The sequence below is a fragment of the Theropithecus gelada genome, chromosome 6 (assembly GCF_003255815.1).
Source record: "Theropithecus gelada isolate Dixy chromosome 6, Tgel_1.0, whole genome shotgun sequence".
Taxonomy (NCBI): domain Eukaryota; kingdom Metazoa; phylum Chordata; class Mammalia; order Primates; family Cercopithecidae; genus Theropithecus; species Theropithecus gelada.
Window position 1 is genome coordinate 77747174 of NC_037673.1, and position 6238 is coordinate 77753411.

Below are 6238 nucleotides of genomic sequence, written 5' to 3' on the forward strand. Positions count from 1 at the left end.
GAACAATTTATTTTCCGTTGGGTGTATGCCCATTTCCTGGGTCAAATGATAGTTCAACTCGTAGTTCTTTGAGAAATCTCCAAATTGCTTACCACAATAGCTGAACTATACATATTCATTTTTGAATAGAGATTTAACATTATACACAATTGTAGTAGCTGGTTAAATAGTCTCTGTGAACCTATCTTCATGTCTTACACTAGAATTTGATGTCTGCAGGGCAGGCCTTTTGGAAGGGAGGGAGGGGATGTAAAGTGGAGGAGGGCAAGGACATCCTGTGCATAGTAGGATATTTAGCAGCATCCTTGACCTCTACCACTAGATACATAATACCTAGGAGCATCCCCTCCTCCAGTTGTGATGACCACTGGGAGACAAATGTCCCTTGGGAGACAAAATCCATTCCCAGTTGGGAACTACTGGCATAACTCCTTTGCCGGTAGATTCACAGGTGTAAGGACTCTAACGTGACTATGTGGCAGTCTCAACTTCCAGTTGAATGGAATTGTTGTTTTGTCTCTTGGTGGAAGCATTCCTCTTTCTTTGTAACTAAGAAATCAATACCAGCCAAGCTAAAAGTTGCAAGTATGGGAAGCAAACTTTTGATGATTTGCTAGTGAATCATCAGGGGTACTAGTGAGAGGGTTACTCCTATTTCCATCCCTTAACTCTCAGATTCATGAAGCCTGGTTATGGGAGTCAGATTGCTATAACTTTTGGCCAGTTCTACTTATAATCTCATTTCTTCTCCTGCTGAATATTAAAGATCACTTACAAACTTATAATTTAGCAAGGATCTTTTGTTTGTAAAATTAAGACACCCCCTCCCCCACATCTTCCAGCTCACTTATGTAAAGAAAAATTAGTCTCAAGCTATCTCATGGATCTCAAGGTCTGGATCCCAAGACCCAGCTAGGTCTTCTTGAGTGGCTGGACGTGGATTTGGAATAATGAAGGGCGCTACTTTCTCTGCCTTGTCGTCTTCCCATCTCTTTCTCTTTGGCATACGATCTCTCATGGCTTTTGCATGTTTGCTTCCTCTCTTCAGCTCTCTGTGGGGAACAGGCCCCCAAATCTGGCCATAAACAGGCCCCAAATCTGGCCATAAACAAAATCTCTGCAGCACTGTGACAAGCTCATGATGGCTATGACGCCCACGCTGAATTTTGTTGGTTTACCGGAATGAGGGCAAGGAACACCTGGCCCACCCAGGGCGGAAAACTGCTTAAGGCATTCCTGAACCATAAACAATAGCATGAGCCTCAATCTGTGCCTTAAGGACATGTTCCTGCTGCAGATAACTAGCCAGAGCCCATCCCTTTGTTTCCTGCTTTAGTTAATCTATAATCTATAGAAACAATGCTCATCACTGACTTGCCATCAATAAATATGTGGGTAAAATTCTGTTTGTAGCTTCATCTCTGAAGGCTGTCAGCCCCAGTCATTCCCACTCCACTATCTATATTTCTGTGTGTGTGTCTTTAATTCCTCTAGCACCTCTGGGTTAGGGACTCCACGACCGAACTGGTCTTGGCAGCTCTCTGCTTGCACCTAGGCTCATTGTGCTCATTCTAAAATGGCAGCCTTAGTCTCTGCAGGGCCTTCTCGCTCACCTCCCACAAATCCAAATTCCCACTCAGAGGGAATCCCATTGGCCCACTGTGGTCTGTCAGGTGTGCCTGAGCAGTGATTGGCAAGGTCAATAAAAATGCCCTCCTCTTGGCATTGGATCATCCTCTTTTATAAGAACCAGAGGGCTGGATTGCTTTTCTTCCTGTCTACTGTTGGCAGAACCTTCCATATTGAGTTTCTGGAACTTCTTTTCTACCCAGTCACCAGTAGAGTTTTACCTTTGCTGTCTAGTGGCCGATCAGCTTCTTTGCCTTCCATTGGAGGAAATGAATGTGGGTGAGCAGCAAATTCCTTTTCCCTTGAGCTACCAGGCTGGGGCAGGGGATGGGAAAGACCTTAGCTCAGGGCTGTTTCAAGTCTTCCTGGTGTTCCTGGTGTCCCAAGATGCAGGAATTATACCCTCTCCTTCTTATAGAGCTGGTTCCAACAATGACCATGACATTCTGTTTTGTGTCTGGGTCTATCTTCCTTTTATTTTTTTGGCAGGGGCATGGGGAGGGGAGGGCGTTGTTTCATTTTACTGCAATCAAAATCTAGAAGTCTGCTGGTTAAGATGCCCTTTAGTGGCAATATATATTTATGACTATTTTTCTGGATTTTATAGACCAAACAACTTTCAAAACCAATCTAGATACTGACATATGGTTACCAGCTCTATATTTTGCCACATAAGGTCATTAGAATCTCCCATATCCAATTATCATCATTTAATGTTAGGTTGAACGCTAGCAAACTGTTCTTTTTGTAGGTCAAAAGCAGTTGAATATTGGCAATTTCCCGTGATTCACTCTAATGTAATAAAGCATATTCTAACTTGAGAAATATAGGAAGGATATACCTTACAGTAAAAGACTAGCTCTTAATGCAAATTTGTTTAATTTTATGAAAAATGCGCTATACTTTCCTTAATTTTCTGGTTTCATCATGGACCATGACAACTTCATCCTGCTACGGTACTTGTTTTTGGTGTATCTTTTTTTGAAATTCTGATCTAGTGAAACACACATGGGCGACCCTCTCAAGATCATTCTCATTTCTCATAACTCTTTTTTCCTAGTCTGAGACAGGGTGCTGGCCTTCCCCTTGACCAAAGCCGTGTTTAAAGAGGAGTCATGTTCTCTGAGATCCTCTGAGGCTGTTGTTGGGTGAATTCCTCACGTGCACCAAACTTAGGTATTTAAGAAACATGTTTGCTAGCACACAATTTATTTTTACACTCTCCCCATAAAGAGCATGATCACACTGACAAAAGGAGCACCAGTCACCTCCTATGGTTCCTCAATGAACTATGCAGGAGTTCTACCAACCACAAGTTAAGGTGATTACCTTTGGAATCATCTTTTATCATCATCTTTGTTTATTTTGCGCTACTTTTCTATCATCTCAGGCAACTCCCCCGTCACCCTCTATTTTCTGCCCAAGGGATCTTCATCTCTCTTACAAGCTAAATCCAGACAGATTGTATAACAAACTGGCTTTGGTTATTAAAAACATCTTTTTAGCTCTTGGCATAACAAGCAAAACCACTCCTGATGAAAAGAAAGCCCGTCCCATATGGTTCTCGAAAGAAGTACAATTTTTTGAATTTACTGTACATGTGAAAATAATAAACAATTTGCATTTCTTTCTTTTTCTAGTAATTCAGACTCTAACCTGAGGGTCTTTAAAGAATGGATTTCGTAATTTCTATATTGTAGCACTTTCTGAAATATTACTGATTCTCAATGAAGTAACTAAGCCCTAGCCAAATGTTTTAGTTTATTTCTCTCTCTCTCTCTTTGTGTCAATCTGTAAATGCGTCAGAAAAACGTTTACTGTAATGTTAGACTGTGCATGTGTTGGCATTAAAAGTGTGGTTTTGTCCTTACAGGGAATCAAATAGAAGCAAAATTATAGTTAATTCTTGCTTTCTGTGGTAATGGGGAACAGACTGAGTTTGTACCAATAACACTTGAAAAATTTATTTTAGAAATTAGGTTGAACCTTGTCCTTCACTAAACTTTTGCCAGAAAATCCACACACAGTCAAGTTGTTCTTCTTTCTCTTCTGCCTGGCTCTGCCCCACGCTGGGGTAGGGAAATGGCCAGCAGGAAAGAAGGGTGGAATCAAAAGACCTATGCCCAAATGTCATGGTCCTGAGGTGGTTCTCAGCATGTTGACGAGAGTTATTTGTGGGAAAAGGAAACTACTCTGTAATAAACCAGGATAAAATTTCCCTACTCTTTCAGTAGGTGTCTTGCCTTTCCTTGTGGTTTAAGAGAGATCCCCCAAAACTCCTGTTATCTCCTTTCTAAATTCACTTTCTAGTTAGCAATTGAAAGAAAGCAGTAGAAGCACTTCAGAAAACTCTGAGGCCTCTTTAAAGATATTCTTTCAAAAACTGATTTGAAGTGTAGCTGAGTGGGAGAGATGCTACCGCAGAGCCATCTACTTCTAGCCAGTAGCCTGCAAGAGAAAGGGCTTATTCAATGTAGTTTAATCTCTAACCTTTTTGGGGGGAGGTAAGCTCTTTATGGTCTCACGGCTCCCTTGGGAGTTTTCTATAGACCCGAAGGGGCGGGGCCACGCTTATTCTGGATCAGTAACGTGTCCTATTGCAAGCAACTCACATGCTGACAGAGACACGAGTGCACTGCAGTCATGGTCTCCAGATGTGATGCTCCAATGATGTAAGCCACTAATTTGTCCTGGAGCTATTACTGTTATCGGTTGAAGAAAACTTAGAAAATGACTTTCAGTTAAAAAAAAATGCACAAAACTTTCTAAGTCTTTGCTACTAATAGTAGTAATCCTGGCACAATTCTTCAAAAGCTTTGGAATATATATATATATTCCTCCAATGTATGCCTCCAAATATAGATATATATATATCTCCCATAATATAATAATATATATGGGATTATAGTAGGGTTGGGAGAAACCCTAATTAGCTACATTAGAGGAACTCAAAATACAGAATGAAATGACGGTTTTAAATAAGGCTAGATATCATAATTAGTCCCAGATGGTTCCTTTGTAGTCAGGAGAGTTTTATCAAACAGCTACTTTTTTTTTTTTTTTTTTGATTGTCGAAATAGAAAACGAATTAGGCTCCTGCACTGTTTCTTAATACAGTTTTTCTGGGGCCTTGCTTTGTAGGCCTTATGAGATGCCCATTGAGACAAAAAGATTGTGTTCTTCATGATATACTCTTTACAAGGCAGGAAATGTTCTCAGAACCAATGTCTGTGTCTTTGGAACCAAGAGTTTCTCTTTCCTCCTGGCTTTCTGCATTTGCTTTTGGTTATGGAGAACATTTTCTCTTTCTCTGGTTCATCTGTTTAGGATGCTCACTGCCCTTGAGCAGCGGGTCTCCTAGGTCTCAGGGTATCATCCCCACTTGTGAGAAAGCAAACTCATCACCAGACAGGGAGCTCTGACTCCAGTGGAAAACAGCCAGGCAGATCAGAGACAGGCATCCTCAAGTAAATCCTGTTTGCCATGGAAAACAGGGAAAATCAGACCAAAGAAAACCCACAGCTGATTGCCAAAGAGGGTGTTGTCTTCAGTTTTTTCCAAGAGACATCAGTTGTTCCTTAATATCTCCAATAGAAAACTTGTCAGAAAAATAATTTGTTTCCAGTTCTATCCTACTAACAAGTTTTGCCCATTATGTTACCTAATCGATTGCAGTCATCAGTAGGGAAAATGCAGACACACCTATTTTTTTTTTTTTTTAATAAATGACTCTCCCAAATCTGCATTTATTTGTTGGAATCCAGAGTTCCTTTTTAAAATCTTCAAAATATTTCCATTTTAAGTAGATGAATTAACACACACAATCTGTTTCTTCCTCACTCAAAGAAAACTAGTGATTCATTGCTTTTCCATGAGCTGGTACTTGATTTAGAACAGGATGAAGCCAGCCTTATCTCCCATCATGTGGATGTTTAATTTCTCAAAGTCCATGTGACAGTTACCATGAGTAGAATAGGTGTTTTGTATCTAGTCAGATTCATTTGTATTTAGAGTGAAAGATATGTGTTTATTATTTAATATTTTGGTGAATAAACAATGCTTTTTCTTCTGTCTTTCTAGATCAACATATTTATTTTATATATTCTTTTATTTTCAATGACTAATATAATAAAATATAAGCCATTTTATAATAAATGTTACCCATAGCTAACCAGTGAATCACAATAAAACTAAGTTTTCCCATGGAACAAAAATTACTCATTACATGTAACTACAAAATTTTTAGAAGAAAACGGGCTATGCCTAGATCATGTGGAACATGCCAGCCCTTAGTTTTGTATGAAATTTCTGGTGGAATAGCAAAAATATCTTTCCCCTTTTGAAATATCTGGATAATTGCTAAAATTCCCCTCTTTTTTCTTTAGTGAACATGAAGTCAAAACCTGGATTTTGAAATAGAGAGATATATTTCACTTGCAGGTTTAAAAACGCCCAATTTCTGTTTTCAATCACCTCATAATTCTTATTTTTCTTATAGGACATCTTGCTTTTATGACAGATTTAAAGAAACGAACAGTACATAAACATTGACCAACTAACAATTTTTTATAAGCTTAACATTCTCTTATGAATGTCAAGGTGGTGTCAA